Source organism: Colius striatus, chromosome 10 (genome assembly GCF_028858725.1).
Source record: "Colius striatus isolate bColStr4 chromosome 10, bColStr4.1.hap1, whole genome shotgun sequence".
NCBI lineage: Eukaryota > Metazoa > Chordata > Aves > Coliiformes > Coliidae > Colius > Colius striatus.
In genome coordinates, this window is record NC_084768.1 from 33,334,557 (window position 1) to 33,355,467 (window position 20,911).

Below are 20,911 nucleotides of genomic sequence, written 5' to 3' on the forward strand. Positions count from 1 at the left end.
TCAGTAACATATACTGGAAGAGGAAGGAGTCAGAATGAATTCTTGTTAGGCTATGGCTCAGTGTGGCACCTAAAAGAAAGTGTTTTGTGTAGATCCAAAGCATGTAATTGCTCACTTGACCTGAGAATTGCATTCAGGGTGGATTTTCTGTCACTGCATTCAAAATGGCAAAGCGAGACTGAGCAAGAAGTTTAGGCAGTGAGAGAAAACAAGAGTTTCGATGAATGTACTGCAGAGAAAAAAAGGCAGGATTTGGGCTGGGATGTGCACAGTTGACTTGGGGAGAGAGGAAGAATAATGTGAATAATGGTAATGTGTTGCCAATCTGTGACAAACATTAGTGTGGCTTGAAAAGGGTTTTTGAGATGAATTTGGAAGCACGGGACTTTATTCTTGATTCAGAGACAGGACATAAACATGTACTGATGGACAGAGACCTTAGCAGAAGAGAAGGTGGATTTGTTACTCTGCCTTATACAGGGAAGTAATATGAGTGAATTAACTATAGAGGGTGTCCTCTAATACAACAAAGGTCCAAGGTCTAAGCTCTGTATTACCACAGCACACTGTAAAAGGTCAGACTGGCTTCTGCTGTCACTTACACCTGAAAGTAGCCCTAAGGAAGTAAGTGTTCCTCTGGATTGCAATGCAGATTCCAATCTACTTCACAGGGTTTCTTATTAAAACACTTTTTAGGACATAAATGTCATTTGAGAATGTTTACAACTGAGTTATGTGTGTAACATACCATCAGCTGTAATTATTCAGTGCCTGGGCTAAAGGCAACTCAGAGCAAGTACTGAGATGTATTTATTTATCAGCTTTATTGCTGGTATGCTCACAGTCCTGCCAGACTGCACGTTGATTACTGTGGATCTCAAGAGCTAAACAGACACTGGCTGAGCTCCAGCTTGGGTGGGAGTTCAGGCGGAAAGACACGCATGTTGTAGGATGTTGGTGCTCCACTAAGCAGTAGACTCTGAGTCATTTCTTGAGCTGTGACTGTGGAGTGTTCCACTGGGCGCTGTGCTCTGGAGGTGTGTCTTGGATGGAGAACTTTCAGGTGAGGGGATTGCAAGAACAAGTATCTGAAGTGCTTATAAAATACTTCATTTTTTTATTCTCAAAGAAAATAATCGTTGTTGCAATAAGATGCAATATATTGCAGGCAGTATTTCTAGAGAAGAGAAGTAGTGCTTTGGATTAATTCTGATCCAGGGATCAATATTACTACCTCAACTTCCTTCTAAAGTTCAGTAGGAGGCTCTACTCATTCTCTGGTGCCCAAAATCTTGACTCATGTGTTGCTGTGTGCAGTAGGACCATGTACCACCCAAATACTACCTAGTTTTTCTAGTGTTGTGTTCTTCCCAACAGTGCACATCCCGCAGGTGTTAAACCTTAGTATTTGTGATACAGTTTGAGATACTTGGCTGCAAGGTGCTGCAGAAATAAAATCAGTTTGTTACAGTAACGTGGTAATTGAGGCCACGAAAAGAAATACTTCAAATGTGAAAAAGTGCTCAGTGAGGTACAGGAGTTCCTAGGAGTTACTACATAAAGACTGCCCCTGTTGACTTAATATTGGAACAAGGAGTTTGTAGAGAGCTTGGAATAGCCCAATACATAACTTAGCGTCTGATAATGTAAACATAAACCTTGTGTGATTTTCAGCAGGGAGCAAGAAATGCTCTTGGACTGAGGTGCCTGTGGAAGCAGAGATTTCAGACCAAGCTGTCCTGCCCAGTTAGTCAGGGTTAACTGCGTAGCAGGACCAGAATGATTTCCTGATCTAAGCCTCTAGAGTCAGTGGGAGGAGAGGCATTGCTGCTTCCCAGACAGGACCTTTCCAATAGTGGAGCAGCTTCTGGGTTGAAGGGAGCTCGCTAGACAGAGTTTTTGACAGCTGAAGCTCCTCCACTTCCACCTTGATTGTATATGGTGCAAGCAACACTCAGTGTTCATCCCTCTTGTCTCCTCATTTGATCTGTCCCAGTTAGGTTTAACTTGCTGACTTTCTTCTTATTTGCAGTAGTTAGGGGCCAAGTGTCAACTGCCTGTGTGGCAGCAGGGAGGTCAGCAGCAGGAGAAATGCTCCCTGTTCCATAGCTGGTTAATGAATTCACCAGTGTTTGGTCACTGATAGGGAAACAAGAGACTTCCCTATTGACCATGGGCATCCTTTGGCACTTCAGCAGGTGACAGATGCAGGTTAAATTTGAGTGACATGTAGCTAGTGAAAAGCATATACAGCCTAACTACAGATTTCTGTGCAATAACTAGTGTGTGGTGGAGTAAGATCAGAGAGAAAAGCAGGATAAATCCTGGAAGATGGAGAGCCAAGGACAGAGAAAGACAAAAAGGACTCTGTCTGGAGAGCTGTGATCCTCATAAGACAGAGGATTCACTTCAGATGAATCTCTCATTTTCCCTTTCACTACCTGGCACAGAACACTTGGAAAATGCAAGGCACGGGGACCCTGTAACCCATGAGAGCCCATACTCTCTTGTCTGGGGGAACTGCTGGATAGCAATGCTGTATCTCTCGCCTCTGGACCGCAAGTTACTGCTCCAGGCTTCCCAACCCTCCTCTGTCTCAGCCTCACCTTGACAGCATCGCATGTTGCCCCAGAGGGAGTTAGCACAGCACGGACTGTTCCATGTGTGCTCGCTCCCTTTTCAAACACCCACAGGCTCTGCTGCATAATTGCCCTCATGACAACCTGTGTAGCATTTTCTGTTTGTAGCATGAGGCTTTCAGCTGAGTGAGTCAGCACAAGTTTGTTCTTGCATACTACCTTAACTATTGTTGAGACATAAAAAAGCTAGCGTGACACATAAATGAGATTCCTTCAGTGTTTATACTTTTAAGTGCACTTCACTCCAAATATTTTAAGGTACTGGATACTGTAGTGTGACACAAATATTAATTACAGCGTGCCTGCCATACCTGCGTGTGTCTGCAGTTATTTGTGAGGGGAATCGTGACCTGTAGAGCTTTATTTACCAAGTTAAACATCTTTGCACAGCTTCTTTAGCATTTTGAGTCGCTTTTATGTCTCCTAGAAATTAGAATAACTGCTTTTAAAGTGGACTGTCACTAGGAAAGACAAATGTCACCCGTATAAAAACGTCCTCTCCTACGCTTGTATCATCCCTTTTCGACTGCGGGATCGAGAGCTCGTTGCTCTGTGGGTTCAAACAGTGTTTCTGTCTTACTCAGATAACTCCACACGTGTTGTTTGTAAATTCTGTTGGTAAGCTGTTGGAGGGAAATGGGGGAGCTGCGTGCACAGAGGCCACAATAAATGAATACCAATTATTAGCTCTTTTAGAGTTAGATGAACAGAGAACTACCCGCAGAAGGAGAGATGCTGCATTAATTAAATAACTGCCAGTGGGAGTTTTTCAGTACGAGTGTTATACTGAGCTGCTTTGTTTACTTAGGATTTATTAGTGAGTGCTGTTTAGCAGACAAGATTCGCATTGAAACCTGCAATCAGAAAGTTTGTGTACACAGCATATCGAAATAAGTCAGAGGTGATGGGAGATGTGCACGTCTCTGCACCATACCCACTGACCCGGTGAGGAGCTGATAGCAGGAACTTGGGGGGATATCAACTGGGTTCAGGCTTTGTTCCCTCACTGCATTGTATGGGCTGCTTAGGGAGAGGGGAAAAAAACCCAACAAGGATAACAAAAACGTTTGCTTTGATTTTTAGATGCTTCCTTCACTTCTGAAATGTAATTCTGATTAATCAGATACATCTGTCTTTATTCCGTTGTGACGTGCATTGATTTGTGATGCTGTCGCTTTCAATAACGTGGAAAGAGTTGCCTTTATTGTGAGAACCGGCAGAAAGCGACACGCAGAATAACTTCATTTTTAATCTTTAATATCTTCCTTTCATTACACATGGAGGAAGTTGCATGGCTGGTTTTAAAAACAAAACCACAATTAAAACTAGATTAAATTTGAACTAAACCATAGTGGAGGAAACTTTCTAGCCATAATGTATGTCTATATGAGCTACTGATGGAGATTTTACAGTGTATTTTCAGAACCGTTTCTAAATGAAAAGCGTTGCTGGCAGAGAATTAATGAATTTACCCCAGATGTGTCCCATTCCTCTCTGCTGTTATTGCAATATACATATTCAGGCACCAACTAGTCCTCTCTCTGTACTTTTGCACCATGTCTCGCATCATAATTAAAGGTGGCAAAACCCCTGCTGGCACAATGACGCATTGTTTTCTGTAACATCGGTGTGTCACGGAACCGAATCTGTGCTACAAAATGTGTGTTTTTGTATCATATCATAGCGTAGTGATTTAGATTTAACTGCTTGTAATTTATGGTGCCAAGCCAAAAAGCTATTTGAGATGCATTAAAATGCAGAACCATGACATTTGAAATTCTGATGTTCTTAATATGACAAAGGTTATTCTATGGAGTTTTGCTATAATATGAAATATTAATATTTCACAATACAGTTTTGATGAAGTACAATTTGCCTAGCTTGCATATGATAAAGAAATTAAATGCTTACCAAGGGAGTTCAGTGAGAATTAGAGCCCTGCCTGAACATCTGCTTGAAATGTTATTATCCTGTCCTACTGACAGCATCACTCCCTCATTGTTTTTTGAGATTGACAGCTGAATATTGTACTGATTTCGGCAGCAAATATGTTTAGGTGAACTTTGTTTCATTTTTTTAGGAATTTAGAACATGCTTTTGATTTCCATCCCATAATTTTATTTTCTTTTTTGATGCTCTTGACATTTGTAGATGCCAGATTGAGGTCTAGTGTGCTGTGGCAAAGACAGACCATTGACTCGCGACGAAATGCCAGTTGATATCTCAGTAAACAGAAATATTACTATTCTTTATTGTGTGGTCGGTACGAAAGCTGTATGGGCTTTCTTTGGGGAGACAAATGATCAGATTGTTAATGTCAAATATAAAAAGAACTGTTTGCCTTTTTACTAAGCAACATCAGGCAACTTTTATTAACTACATTTTTTTTTAACAACAACAAAAAAGGGCATTTTACAGGACTCTTTAACATACAAAACTCTGCAAGTTTAACTGGTCTTTGAGTTTACAGATGTTGTTGTTATCAGTTTTACTATTCTTATGAGTTGCTTATGTACCTCACTTTGTTTCATATTTCTGAAAGAATTTTGGTAAGAAGTGCCAGCTTTATTGTTCCCCAGTCTTATCATGTTTAGATTATTGCAAGAAATGAGCAAAGTTTCACAGGGGAGGGGGAAGCGTCTTCCAGGGACACGCAATGGGATGCAGTTACTATTTTTTAAAATGCCCTAGACAAGGCATTGCATTTCACTTGAATATTTTTACACAGAAAATATGTTATTTGGCTACCAGAAAGGAAGAAATCATCCTGTGAACCCAAGGAAGTAGCAGGAAAAGAGATTTACCTCCTTTTTCCTCAAGAAAAAGTATTTCTCTGATATGTTCAACTTAAGATGAGATATCTCAGCTCTACTTAGTTTTGCCCTATATCTGACCCAGTATGGAGAAGCCCAGAGGCTCTCTTTAAATGCTAATAACTTTAATAGCTTCCAAATTGCTGTCAGAGGAACTGGAAAGGACTGCATTTGACCATTCTTTCTCCTCAGTCCCCATACCCAGGGCTGTAGGGGCTTGGCACACCTTCACTCCGGAGGAATCCCAGTCAGGAAAGATGTAGCATAGCCTAAACCAGCAGAGAGAGTCCAGGACTGAGAGCTTTCACCAAGTCCTACAGCAGCTGAAGTCTGCCAGAAGTAGATGCATGCCTTAAATTGTTGCAGGGGTGCCTCTTGACACCAGTGAATTTGCAAGTGAGGTTGTTTGGACCATTTTAATAACCTTTTTTTTACCATTAATAAATCTGGTTATTTTTGCCAATTAATGCTTTGAATGTTGAAAATGGTGAACTACATTTTTTAACAACTGTCTGTAAGAAGTCTTTCTTTTTTCTGATTTTAATTATAACTTTAGAAATAAATAAATAAACCCCCGAAACCCTGTTTATGAGTTCATGACAAAAACCTCTGGTCAAATGTTTAGTCCTGCTCTTCCTGTAGCATTAAATACAGCAGAAATGCTGCATTTCTTGTGCAGTGAGAGCCACAGCACAGAATCTTCCATGGAGATGTCTTTTATCTCAAAGCATGGAGCATAATGTGACAATTCATCAGTGGAAGGCAAGGAGGGATCAGAGAAAGCTTGGCTGTGACTTTTATGTCTTAGACTTCTTGAGCTCATTTCATAAGTTTCATGCAGTCTTTAAGGAAGCAATGACGTGTCTTCCTCAAAGCTGGACACAAAATTGGCCGTCAAAGGTAGAACTAGATCTATGTGCAGAACTGGTTCTTGGTAAACTACAGATGTCTCCATTGTGTAGGTAAGAATTCGTTTTTCATTCATCTGTTTGGTCTTTTGCACTGTATTTAGAGGTTGTTTCTTTTTCATGTCTTTGACAGTGGTTTAAAGCAGTAGGACAACAGTGCACTAACACATGCAAACTGTACATTTGATCGTTTACCTTAAGTATTAATATTAGATATATATATAAAGACTTATAAACTAGTCTTGTGAGTAGTTTTTAATCTGAAAATTGTGGCATATTTAAATGAAACTCATGGTGCACTCAGAGAGGCATCACTGAAAAACAGTTCCAGGCAAAGCTGGGAGAGTGTCAAGACTGCAGTGCTGACTGGTTTGCTGCATAAGCCTTCCTATAGAAATAGCTGCCAAGAGTAGGCGTGCTCATTCCTGTTCAGGTAACATGTGGTGTTCTGAAAGTGACCAGTACTTAAGAGAAGACATGATTTCTGTTCATATCACAAGTACTAACCAAAGAGTCAACCAAAATAGATGCAAATTGTACAGTCGGCTAAAAATCTGAACAGTATTTCGTTTTACATTGAAGAAGCTGCTTTGCTCTTGTACCTTTGCTTTATTTACCTCCTTCTTCTTAAAATATCTGTAAATATTTAGCAAAAGAGAGACAGAGCGAGAACACATTCATGATTTTCCAAAGCTGCTGAGACTCTGCAGCTCGTGATGTCTGTACCCGAAGCACTCGATGCTTTTGAACATCACATCCTGAATAAACAGTCTTCTAAAAAGCAAATGTGTCACATACTTGTGTCAAATATCATCCAGGTATCATTTTCAGTATTTGTTTTGTATGCCCTTGGAAGGTTGTTGGTAGTCTTGGCAGTACCTCAGATATTTGGTGTCAGAAAGGAATTGAGCTAAGGCGACACTTTCAGTGCAAGTTAGAAATTGCCAAGTGTAATTCTGAAATTCGGGATTTTCACACTTGAGTTTCATTCTCAATTCAGATTTGTTGCAAAACCCTTTCAGTATTCTGCTTTCTTGGGAACAGCCAGCTGCATACAGTTTTCTGAAGTTGTAGTAATGTATTTCATCATTTATTAGAAAAAATGGTAGTACACCTCTCCTAATACTTACATTTTACAAGTGCCTATCCACGGCCATCAGGCCAAGTTTAACACTGTGGGCTTTTCTTAGCTTGAATAACATGAACTTCCCTATTTTATTTTTCTTTTTTAATTATCATGAAGTACTTTAATAGATAACCACAGAAATTCAGGGGAAAAAAAGAGAAATATTTCTTTTTCAATTACAAAATTCAGACATGTTGCTCCTGTCAAGTCATTGACACCAAACACCTCCCTCCTGCCGTTTGACCAAGAGCATGTTTTGGAGTTTTGGGGTTTTTTTTAAATTGTTTTCTGCTTTTTAATCATAAGAAAATCCAGAATGTGTTCTGGACCTCAGTAGGTCTCCTGAGATGCTAAAGTGGAATAAAGGAAGAGTGGTCTTTGTGCTTCAGTTACTCTTGACTTAGAGTTCAGCATCTTTGCTGAGGTCTACATTCATTGCTGTGGTGAAAGGTGGGCTTCTGCAGGAGTGTGGTTTACACAAACATGGTCCCAAACTGACTCCACGTGAGCACTTTTAAATCAATGGCAGGCGTGTGTGTGGTGGTGTATAGCTTGTGTTAAAAAGTTGGCAGACTTTAGCTGAAATGCTAGAACTAGATCTAAACTGGCATATATCCCCATACATGGGTCATTTTTCGAGGGATTTTTGGTTATACCAGAATAGCTTTTTATGTAAAGGCATTATGCTTCTCCTCAGTGCTTGAGTTGTCTCGGGTCTTGAGCTCCCATTTGGTAAATGAAACTGGTAGGGCTGTGTTTAACATCTGATTTGCCCACACAAGAAGTTAAGAAAGCAGAGAGCTGATTTCTTGATCTCATGGTGATATAATTGCATTTACTCGTGACTGACGTTGTTGCAAGAGCAGAATGAAGTCCCATATGTTTAAAAAGCCCAATAGGCACTGATGTTAAAATACCTATTGCTAACACAAATGTGTGTCTGAGTGTATTCTAAATAACAGTTCCTGTCATTATTTGAGGTTTCAAATTCTCTATTTCACTGTAATACAGATTGTGGCTTTATGGGACTCCATCCTTCAGTCAGAATGTATAGGATTTTTGTGAATAGATCTTCTAGAGCTAATTGTAGCAGGAGACAAAATGTGTCCATCCCACCAACTTTGGAATTGTTACTCAAAGAATTCTCTAAAATGTTCTTGTCACAGCTAATTGCAAAAATCTAACTTTTTGTTCTATGGTAAAAGGAAACTGGAACACACATTTTTAACATTCCCTTAATGTACATGGTGTGATGGTCTTTATTTTACATTCTCACATTGCGTGTCAGTAAGGGCATAGAGCTTCAGATGTGTGGGGAGGATTTAATACTAATTACAAAAACCCCTTATTTCAGCTGAATGGCACTGAGTCATTACAATATTATCAAGTGTTGACTTTTTATACTTTAATCTACTTTGCTTTTCCTGGTGCATTTTGGACTACAAAGCAGTGAATTACAATGCTAGCTTTAGGTTTCACAGGTACATACTTAAACCCACAGCATGCAAGTAAGTTTAGATTGTTTTTCCTTTAACTTTTGCATGCCTGGCTTCTCTGATAATTCACTGAAATATAGGTGTTTTAAAAGAGATTCCTAAACCATGTTACAAATGAAAAACCATAAGCTGATGTTACAGCTGGGTGGGGTTTTGTTAGCTGCTGACTTTCTAGTGCTAGGAAAAAAAAAGCAAGCCTTGGCTGGAAGACAGTTCAATAAATGAACAGGCTATATATTGATTTTCCTCCCTCCTCCTTGTTATGTAATATGATTTCCCTTCCCTTGCAAGGGCTGCTGTCATACAGGATGGGAATGGGATCATGGTCGTGGAAGCGTATGGGAATGTGTAGACTAAGGAAGGCTGTCACAGCAGTCAATAAGATCTGAGAGGTGTTGACTAATTGCCTGCTAATTACACAGTAAATTGTCTAATTAAGCTGATGGTTAATTAGGGTACGCTCGCACAGCAGTCTTGTGGAATTTTTGTCTGATGTCTGGGAAGCAGCTTGTGTAATTGGCAAACTGGTAAGGACTGGCAGAGGAGATGACTGGGAAGCACGCTGCCAGTAGATGACAGAATAAGGATGCGTTTGCACAAAGGTTGTCATGTGAACACAGAGGGGTTCGTTAGCCCTCTCCAGCGACGCTGCAGTGGCCGCAGCGAGGCTTTAGCTGAGAGCTCCTGGAAGCTGTAAATAAAACAAGGTTTAAGCGTGTCATACTAGAAAAGCAGTTACACATGCTCTTCTCATATTCTAGTTGGAATCTGGACTTTAGCTAAACACAGAGAATCAAAGTTCTTCAGTAAAGAACTTCATCGAGCTGCAGCATGACCACAACAGTAATTATTGCCTTGCAATCTGCTCAGCAGAGTCACCAAGTGGTACTGTCTCCCAAGATACTCTGTTTGTGTATTGCTGTTGAGAAAATGTGGCTGCTAATAAGGATGCTCACCAGCCATCGTAACCATCATACGTGGCATTCCAAATCCTCATTAGGCATTGTGCCCATCCCTAGACGTGACAGACTACGAACTGGTCAGAACGACACTCTGGCTTGAATGTGTCTGTGCTCAATAATGCGCTTAATGAAAGCACCCAGATTCCAGATTCTGACCCAAAGCCAACAGAAACTGGTGGGAGTATTAAATGTTGAGAGCCTGGACAGTACAGGAGTACAGACACTGGTTCGGCGAAGCGTCGGTTCGCTGGGGTTTTGATTTGTAACTCGGTAAAATAATGTGGTACTTGCACTTTCTTAATGACTGTGAGCTTCCCACAGAGCCAGCACAGCACAGGAGTGACTCTTCTCATGACACCAAGGTGTAATTCTGAGTGATGCATCAGCAAAATCTATATAAAAAATAGCTCAGGATATACAAGAGATAAACTGAAGTATGTAGATGTGTATTTCTTTTTAAGGATCATAGAATCAGAGAATGGTAGGGGTTGGAAGGGACCTTTAGAGATCATCCAGCCCAACCCCCCTGTAGAAGCAGGGTCACCTAGATCAGGTCACGTAGGAACGTGTCCAGGCAGGTCTTGAAGCCCTCCAAGGAAGGAGCCTCCACAATCCCTCTGGGCAGCCTGTGCCAGGGCTCCCTCACCTCAACAGGGAAAGAGTTGTTTCTTATATTTAAGTGGAACTTTTTGTGTTCCAGCTTCATCCCATCACCCCTTGTCCTGTTGCTGGCTACTATAGAAAAAAGGGATGTCCCAACCTCCTGACACCCACCCTTTAGATGTTTATAAATGTTAATAAGATCTCCCCTCAGTCTCCTCTTCTCCAGACTAAACAGCCCCAGGTCCCGCAGCCTTTCCTCATATGAAAGATGTTCCATTCCCCTGATCATCTTGGTGGCCCTGCACTGGCCTCTCTCCAGCACTTCCCTGTCCCTCTTGAACTGAGGAGCCCAGAACTGGACACAGGACTCCAGATGAGGCCTCACCAGGGCAGAGTAGAGGCAGAGAAGAACCTCCCTTGACCTGCTGCCCACACTCTTTTTGATGCACCCCAGGCTGCCATTGGCTTCTTGGCCACAAGGGCACATTGCTGGCTCATATTTAGCTTATTATCAATCAGGACTCCCAGGTCTCTCTCTGCAGAGCTGCTCTTCAGCAGTTCAACCCCCAGCCTGTCCTGGTGCATGGGGTTGTTCCTTCCCAGATGCAGGACTCTGCACTTGTCCTTGTTGAACCTCATGAGGTTGAACCTTCTCTCTGCCCACTCTCAAGCCAGTCAAGATCCAACCGAATGGCAGCACAGCCTTCTGGTGAATCAGGATGTTTAATGTCACTTCAGCAGTGAAGTTTAATACCCACTTTCACTCTTGGAAATTAGATATTGCTTCAGAGGTCCCCATTTTTTTACTTTTCAGCTTTTGCAACATGTGGTTTGGGCACATTGTTCCTGGAACAAAAGAGGGAACAGGACACTCCAGATCTGGATTGCTGCTGAGATTGTTGGGTTTATTTTACCTTTTTTTTTCCCCCCTTTTAATTTAAATGACAAATATGTTTTTTCTCACTTAAAAATGATTTTTTTTTTTTAAATCAAAGTTGGAGGGAGTAAATGATAATGTCTTTGAATCAATGAAGCCCAAAGAATGTCTTTACATGGCACCTTCTATGTTGAGAATTTTTGTTTATGGTTTTTCCTTCAAATTTGAGCAAACCCTAAGACACTAAGAGCATGCTCACTGTGCCAGTCCTCAGGCACAGAACTACAAACCCTAACAGGCAGATCTAGAAGGCCTTAAACCTTCTCTGAGGGGACTGGAGTGATACTTGCAACGTTGCGCCTCGGTGCGTGTTTGCACAGAGCAAAATGCTGTGATTCCCCTGTATCACATGCTGTGAATTGTTGCAAAAAATTAAAGAGGTGTGATTCACTGATTCAATTCACAACCACGCAGGGAAAGGCCCTATGTACCTCATTTTCTTTCAAATAAAGTACATTTGAAGTTTACACTTGGCATTTACATGTAAGTTTTCCCACATCCATCTGCACATATGCAAACCCAAACCTCATCCGTTCATTTTCGCTTACTGCTTGTTAAGGAGTAATCCTTAAAACTATCGGAGAAGCTGTTCTTTTTGTCTCTGGAAGTACATTCAGGAACAAAGCATACTTCAGCAGCCAACTGCAGGAACTGAAAGCATACGGTGCAACCATCACACTTGTGCCATGGGGCAGCAAACGGGTACGTTGCTAATGCATTGTGTTCTCGGAAGGCAGAGAGAGGAGTTCAGAGGATAATTGTTACTTTATTACATCCTTCAAAAGGAATTTCTGGCACATGCTGTTATGATTTATGATTTAATAAATCACACAGGCATAGAAAAAGGGTGTTCCTGGTAATTCACGTGGTGTAGCAAATGTTGGTGTGTAAAGCCCCGTTGCAACTTCAAAGTGTAATAACAGAAAATGTGTGTGGCAATAATGCTGCTGCTGAACAGCTTCGGTCACCAGCTATGCTGAGAAATCACGGGCTTTTAACAGGCAATGCTTTTCTCATGTGCAGTTGTCTCTCTTCCTACCTCTGTGCTCTGTGGTGGGATCGATCAGCAATGGAAGCATTTCCCAGCTGCCCCCATCACATTCCTGCCCAACGTGTCTTCCTCGGCCGTTTTCAAACCTCCTGCGTTAACAATGGAGTCGGAGCAGCCCCTTGTCAGCACCTTGTCGGTGTTGTGTTCACGTTTATTGCTTGCAATGGCTCTCCCCCTGCGTGGTTCAGAGGGTTCCTGTTTGCCACCCTTTTGTTTAATGTGTATATCAAGCCATAGAGAAGGTTTAGTAAAGTGACATTGATTGAAGTGTTTTCAATATGTCGAAACTCAGCTTTATAACTCTCGGCTGATTTAGCTTGAGCAGTTGATTGCATTATTCAGTGTTTGTGGGAGACTGGGGCATGGTTGAGAGCATGCTGAGCAAAAGTCAATCCAGACAAGATAGGAGTAATGCTGGGATCGTTAGAGGAAACATCCAGAGGCTACAGCAAGAGAATTATCAGTTCTTCTGGCTGAGGGATGCAGTTCCATTCCAGGCTGTAGCTGCAACAGCAGATAAGAGCCAGAAGCCTACACCCCTTTCATTTTCTGAATGCAGGCCTTGCTAATAGTATCCATCCAGGCTTTATATTTCAAGATTAACTTACTGCCAGTGCGTGCTGTATGGGACCGGGTCTAAAATCTGTACCAGTCTTTGTCAGTGGTGACAGGCTTCATGGCCTGAATGCCACAGAGTGCCTTACTGGGGAATTAAAAACACACCCAGCCCAAACTGGCAGATTTGGGAACAGTGGGATGGAGGAGAAGGAGATGCTGGCAGTTCGTCTGAACGCTGCTGTTGCATATGCTTGGAGCTCTTGTCCACGGGGATGATCTGTAACAGCCCCAGTCTCTGAACTCCAGCACAAACTTGAAGAGCTTGTTTTCCCTCCTTAGCTTTGCAGGAATTGAGGAAAGGGTGAATATTGCCTTCCTAGTTGCTACTGGGTTTTTCTGTTTCAGTGTGTGTTGCTGCCAAGCGCAGTGTTCTCAGAAGGTCACTTGATTGCTGCTGCTGCGTAGGAGGTACATTTTAGAGGCTGCCAGGAGTACCTGGAATAGGTGGTTTCACAGGAAGGTGATGCAGATCTCAAACACAGAAATAAACAAAATCTTATTTTTCTATATTCTGAGTATGTTAAGAACTCAGATGAATTCCTCTGCTTACATTTATGGGCTGTTTTTGTCTGATATCCGGAAAGGTTTTGTGCCTGAAGGTTTTGTGCCTCTGGGCAGAGCAGGGTATTGGAGCCCCAGTTTCTGGGGTATGCGTTTTAGACTATCAATTTTTCTTTTTAACAGTTACACTTTTGTCCTTTCTTATTCCAGGCTAAAAATCTGCAATTATCTTGGGTTAAAATGGAACAAATCTACCAGCCAGAAAATTCTATTTCCAGAAAAGAAAATAATATACTGTCATGAAAGTTTAACCTAGAAATGCAACTTAGTCTTCACTTTACATCAAAGCTGTGTGTCCAAACACACAGTTTTCTTCAGCAAATTTACTCTCATAGTATAACTTATGTTGCCTTTGCCATTCTAACAGCGTGGTTGAAGAAGATTCTAAAAGCATTTGAAAGAAAGAGTGAGAACACATTTGAGAGTGAAGTATGAATACTATAAACCAAAGACTATCAATCTTACATCTTCCTTCTTATGACTCTCTCTCCAGTACTAAAAGTGGTGCTTTGCAACTCTACCAAACATCGTTCTTAGTACATGTAGGGGGTTGCAAACCTGTGGATGGATACATCAGCTCTGTCTTGTGATGTTTATTTCTCTGCTTTTTGGGGGTTGGGGTTTTTTTGCTTCTCCTATTCCTCCTTTAACACAGTATTTAAAATTAGAGCCAGAGTGCACAAGGATTTAATGAGGTTTAAATCACCGAAAGAGAACAGTTTCTACAGAAAGAGACTGACAGATTTCAAGCTCTGCTGAGAATCTGTTTGACGGCTGAATTCACGCAGAGGAGAGACTTGCTTCTGTGTCAGACTTCCTCCATGTGTAGCTTGCTTGAGTTATGTTCAAGGGTTCACATTCCCACCGTGCCTCCTCCTTACGTGTGTTCCACATCTTGTCTTTTGTCAGCCAGCCGTTCCCGCTCTGTGATGGGCTCTCACCGTGGGCTTTGTGGTGAGCTCTCAATGTGGGCTGTGGTGAGTTCTCACCATGGGCAGTGGTCCATCCATGCTGGGGTTGGTGGCTGTTTGCAGGATGCACTGGACCGCTTCCTATTTCTGACGTAAGCATGGAACACGACCCACCTGCATTCTTGCTTTTCTATCTGTAAAACAAGAGGTCCCAGCGTGCTAGCTGGTGTCCGAAAGCACAGCCTTAGTGCCAGTTTCCAAGTGATGTGACTCAATAGCATAATTGGGGATGCAGAGTTTGCCTTCGGCCTGTGTGCTTACAGTGAAGCGCCAGCCAGAGCTCTCATGGACAGAAACAGCAACTGCAACAAAGAGCAAACATTGTTTTCAAAGTGATAGGAATGAGAGTTGTTTATTTTGAGAGATCTTATGTGAACGTAACTGGGGGAGGAAAAGCAAACCAGCCAATCCATGCCTGCACACATGTATCTCTTCTGGCTGAGGCTTTCCCCTTTGGTGCCATTAGCATTTTCATTTCCAAAGCCGCCAGTCTGCAGTGGAAGCAGTAAAAATGTTCAACCTGTGGTTTAAATTATTGATTTTTTTGAATATTGAAGCTGTATTTCAAATGGGTTTTGTTCGAGTTACTTCTGGGTAGAGAGTTCCAGAAGTAATTTGATATCTAAAAGCCTGTGTATTTCAAAGCCATTTCAGTCTTTTGAGTTCCTTCAGCTGATCAGCTGATTGGGTAAAATACCTTATTGTCTTCGGAATTGCAGGCAATAGATAAACTGCAGCTCAAGGTTAGCACGTAGACTAGCATACAATGCTCTCGGTGATTTATTATGTGTACTCAGTGTCCAATCAACTGACAAAAATAGCTCATTTATTTTTAATGCAGTAACTTATCTTCACTTTAAAAAGGAAAAAAAGAACCAACTCTTGTGATATGCCAGCGTGCACAATGTAGGTGGGAGCAGCTCCGTTATCTGCACGGCTAGGGAACGATGCACGACTAAAGTCAGGCGAGTTCATGGTGTAGAATCCGATATGTGTAAATAAAAAGTAGAGGCATATATTGTCACAAATAAATTATGTTTCATTACTACAGAGGAGAATGGCTGCAGCGAGGGAGAAGTCGCTTTTAGAGAGCTGCAGCACAAGCAGCACTAGATGTTTATGTCTGAGCTGGGTTGTGGATGGTTGTACGTGTGCAGCGTGTAGGACATCAGCCATTCTCAGCATCCCGCTAGGCATGAGAAAAACAAACCAGCAAATATTGCATTCCTTTAATAAGCCTCAGGTCTGGCAATGAAGCCACAGTGGAATGCAGACTGGAGTTCATGGAAACTCTGAAAATGCAGTTCATTGCAGGAATGGGCCTGGTGAAGAAGTGTTGTTAGCGCTGGTGACACGGAGTGTCGTAGAACAATGGGATGAGTCAGGTTTAAAACAGACAGGGTTTTTTCCCCTTAAGGAGGCTGTGGGTTAAAGAGAACCAAAATAAAAGGATGTTTTAGTAAAGTATGAATTATGCAAGTTCTAAATTATGCAATTTATTTTGCAACTGTACATATATAGTGCATCTATGTTTCTATGAAATTCAAATATGTGAAGATAAGTAATGAAAAGGTGTGTGGCAGAAAGAGCTTATGTAATGCCTGGCTGATTGCCCTCACTACAGTAACTCTAGTTTCTGTGGTTGGAGATTAGGAATTTGCCATGAAGGTTTTGAGCATGCAACACAGAATATCCAATATTGCTGGTGTTCGTGGGATACTGCCCTTCAGTGTTTTGCATAGGAGTTTACAAAATACTGTGAGGACTGAAGTTTCTGCTGTATCCCTGTGTGCACAAAAAAAAAACAGTCTTATTCTTGCCAGCCCTGCTCTTTACTGGCTGCACAAATCAGTGTTAACTAGGGAAGGTTCTCTGAGAAGCAGAGATGTAAAAAACAGGCTCCCACTGCCTTCAAAAGCAGAAACATACAATCCATAGCTGCCCATATACTTTCCTGGTTTGCACGTTAAGGTAAGTGAGCATTGACTGTACCGTATAGATTAATCTCCATACCTGGGGATTTGGCTATGGACTGAGAATATCAACGATTTCTGGCTGTAGGGGGGAATGCTGGATGGATCTCTGTGCTCTGGAGCACTCCTTGGTCCTGGTGAAACCTGGTGTCATTGCTCTGGGAGCGAGAGTGCTCGTGGGATCTGGTGTGTGTCAGTAGCAGGCATGTCTCTTTCCTCAGTGAGGTTTTGCAGTGAGCTGTGCTTTAAACTGTGCGGTTCTGTGGTAGGAAAAAGGATGGGAAGGCATTCCCTATGTCCTGTTTATCACTAATAGAATTATCCCTAATGAAGGATTTCTTGTGGAGTGAGAAACCATATTTCCCCTTACACAACTCTGTGCATGACTTTACAGTTAGCATCAGGAGGCTTTTGAGTCCTTGTCCCAGTTTCAAATCAATACTCTACTGGGATAAACAGAGAGCCTACAGGTCAGGCTGCCCTCTCTAGCTGAGGACAGATTTATTCTTAGTCTTCCAGTTTTGAGCATGCATAAGCCTTTGTAGCACGTCTCAGCTGTCTCTGCCATTGCAGCGCTGCAGATCTAGTCACAGCCATCATGTGCTTCCTGACACCCCTGTGGCAGTGGTACAGGGAACATTTGCCATAGGTTCCCCAAATAAAACCCTAACTCACTTGTAGTTTCTAACAACCACCTTCCTGTTGATTCCAAGGGAGAACATTCCACACCTGCCCTGTCTGTCTGTGTGTGCCTGCTACAGCCTCTGAGGAGCATATTTACTTAACTGACAGACCTGAGCAGTGACTCCAAGTGTGCTGAGGTCTGGGACCCATTAAACATTTAATGAGAAAGGACATTGGCCAGCTCAGAGTAATTCTTTTCCTCAGTGGTAGAGGGGAGAATCACCTTGCTAGGAACTGCCATATATCATGGCTACCTTCAGCTCTTACAACAATGTTTTCATGAACTTTGCTTTTTTAAATTGATGCTTTGTACACCACGGGGCTGATTTTTAACAGCCAATAGAATGCATCATTTTTCCTGAGCACTTAAAAAAAATTAATAGGTAATAATTAACCTACTGCTATGAAAGCTTCAGGTAGACCTGGAGGAAAACCAGGGTTGAGACTGGGGCCTCTGTGACTGCCACAAGCAGATGGTGGGAATCAGAGCTTGTCCTCTGGCATAAAAATTCTACTTGCACTTCAGCACTTCTCTACATGGATTCCTGCTGTGCAAACATTGAATGTTTATTTATCAAGAGTTCAATCTGGAAAACTCAAATCAGCCCAGTGGGCAGGGAATCTCTGCTCTGAGGGTCTCGAGAGAAAAACACCACCTCACTCCAGATGACGGAGCCTACGTGTGAGGGCGATGAATGAACACACCATACTCTCAGAGACTGGAGGCTTTACCCATCCTGAGCACAGCCAGCCCAGCTTCTGCATTCCCAAGGACCCTCCAGGGGTGTATATATGATGCCCCAGGTTCAGTCTCAGCTTTCTTGTCGGAGCTGTGCTGCATCCTCATCAATCATAACATTTTAGCAGAGTTTGTTCCGTGATTCAAGGGGTCAGGAAAAACCTGTTAGTGATTACAAAGAGGGTAACTAGATCAGGGTGATAGTTTAACTCAGAGTGGAAGGTTTGAGGTTCCTTGCAAGTTGATTCATAGGAAAGTAATTTCAGAAGAGTTTTGTCAATTGTTTGGTCTCCATCATTTAGTTTAAGTCTATTCAGATGCTATTTCAACTACTTCATGCCTATGAAAGTGAAATCTTAGCAGTTTGCTTGCAGTGTTCTTATGCCTGTCCCCATTCCCACAGGTGTACAAAGAGGAAAATACCAGTTTTATTTCATGGATTTTGAAGTAGATGAAACCTCTGGCAAAAAACAAACTCTGTTTTTAATGATCCTGTCTAAAATTGAGTGTTGCATTAAAATGGGTTTGAATCTCACACAAAGATGTTGAAGTGCTGAGTTAAAATTCGTAGGGGCTGATATTTTCGTGATGTATTTCACTCACCCCACAATTATGTCGTCCAGGTCTGTGTTCAGTCAGGCTCTGGACACAGTAAGTGGCTTGGCCTTGCAGCCTCTGCTCATGCCAGAGACCCTTTGACTTCAACAGGACTTTTGCTTAGGAAAAGACAGAAGGAGTGTATTCAAAACAAAGTTAACATGAAAGGTTATTAAAGCAGAAGAACTATGGATAGATTATTATTGGAATGTAAAACAAAGTATTCAGATACTGGAACCTTCCACCTTCCCTGTACCCCTTTATCTGTGACTTGAAATGATTTAGTGCCACCTGGAGAAATGATACTTGGAAAATTATAGTACTAGCTATTTAAATACCTTCCCAAATAGAACTGGTATAATTTCCTTGAATTTCTCAGCCCTGAATATACACAAATGCTAATCAATGCTTATAGTATTTAAGCATTCTTAATCCTAATGGAAAAAGCAAATGCTTCAGGTAGGTAGGAGACATACCTCAATATTTGCAATTCATCCCCATCAGAAAATGTAACTCTGTGCTTTGAGGGAGTTCTGTGATTCTCCCCCTAATTACTCAATCCAGCAATAAAAACATTTTGACTTATACGTAAATGTAAATATAACTTTGGTGATCTGTAACTCCCCAGTGCTGATTATTTGTGCAAGAGTTTTAACAACTCTTTGAATAGGCTGTAGTTAAAGGATTTTTCTTCTTGATTACTGAAGAAATCCTATTTTCCTCCCCTTAAAGGGAAACATCTATTCTGCCGTCTTCCTAGGAGAATATACTAGTCTTGATTTACTTACAGCAATTGAGAGGAAAATATTTTAGTGTTGGTTCACCATTTACTAATGGAGTTTTACAAAACAGCCTCTAGGAACTGCTAGAAATACATTGATTGTGTGGCTCCCCTATGAGAGAGCAGTAATTAAAATTATAGCACAGATTCTATCAGGACATGTTAATATTTAAGAAGGCAATAAGTGAGCTTGGTACAGGTGTCCAGAGTTGTTGACAGGAGCTTTGTTAATCCATGTAGTATTGTCTCTTAAATAAAAATACCTCCTTGCTTTCTCCAAGTGTGAAGTTACATGCTTAATTAGCAGACATTAGAATTCCCATGTTAGGGTTTCTGTTTGTTCAGTTTCTGTGTCTGTACACTGAGTGCAAAGTCCTAGATGGTGTGGGCTTTGAAGATGTTGTTTTTCTGTCAGGGACGTGTTAGAATTATGAGACTACCTGCCATTCTCTCCCACTTTTTTACCTCAAGGAGCTCGTTTTGTGCCAGTGTGTGTCTTGGCTTGCAGCTCATCCCTTTAGGAAACCGACACTACTGATGCTGCCCTCCTGCCTTCTTACAGGATTTTATTTAGCAATTAGAAAGCAGTATTAGAGAAAAAAACACATTGAATTGGCTCTCACCATGGTGTTTGGAAACCCATTTTAATTTGGCCTCCTCTTAAAGTACAAGAGAATCCAGTTGTGTTCTTGTAAGCATAAACTCATCTAGTGACTCCTAAACTCGCTGCTGCAAGTGTGACGTGTAATTCTTCCTTCTCTTTCCTGGGTCTTACTGGTTTGGGGTTTTTTTTTCATTCTTTTGGTTTTTTATTGGATCCTATCTATGTTGGTTCCTGCTTGCTTTTTTTAGATTCAGTTTTTCAAACCCCTTTTTCCTTCCCATTTTATGGGCCAATTCAGTTGTACTTGTCTAGGAGGAAGCCTTAGGAATTGCTGCTCCTTTATTTGGTCAGTTAAGTACATTTCACAACGAGTTTTGATCACTGATTCAATTATGATATTCCCTGACAGCTGAAAACAGACTAACATTTTTAGATGTCTGGAAAAGAATTTGTCCCTGAAGGCAAGCTAAGTTGTGATCCAGATCCATGGGAGTCCCAGGACTAGGCACTATAAACTGGACTAGTATATTGTCATTATTATGAATGAGTTTTCCACCTCGGTGAATGTGCACAGGTCCTTAGAAGCCATGCCACAGAAATGTCTCTTTAGGATACAGATCAAGAGCTGCAGTCCACATAGATATTTTATCCATGTACTCCTGTTTTATTCCATTCTGTTCCCCTCAAATCATTAATACTGTAATGTTTTGCTTGCAGCGGAGTAATAGAATCCAGCCTCATCACGTTGATCGCCTGTGAGCATCTGCTCTGGGTTATTATCCAGAAATGCCTTTTCAATATTTTAGAGAACACAAGTGAGTTACAGATACAGTGCTTAAGTTTTTCAA

The 20,911-nt window shown here is 41.6% G+C and overlaps 1 protein-coding gene across 1 annotated transcript in view; it reads left to right on the forward strand.

The window, feature by feature from the left end:
* The window catches only part of DPYD (dihydropyrimidine dehydrogenase), a 320,182-nt gene that overhangs the window by 170,294 nt on the left and 128,977 nt on the right, over positions 1-20,911 (forward strand). The gene's annotated exons all lie outside the window — the stretch shown is intronic.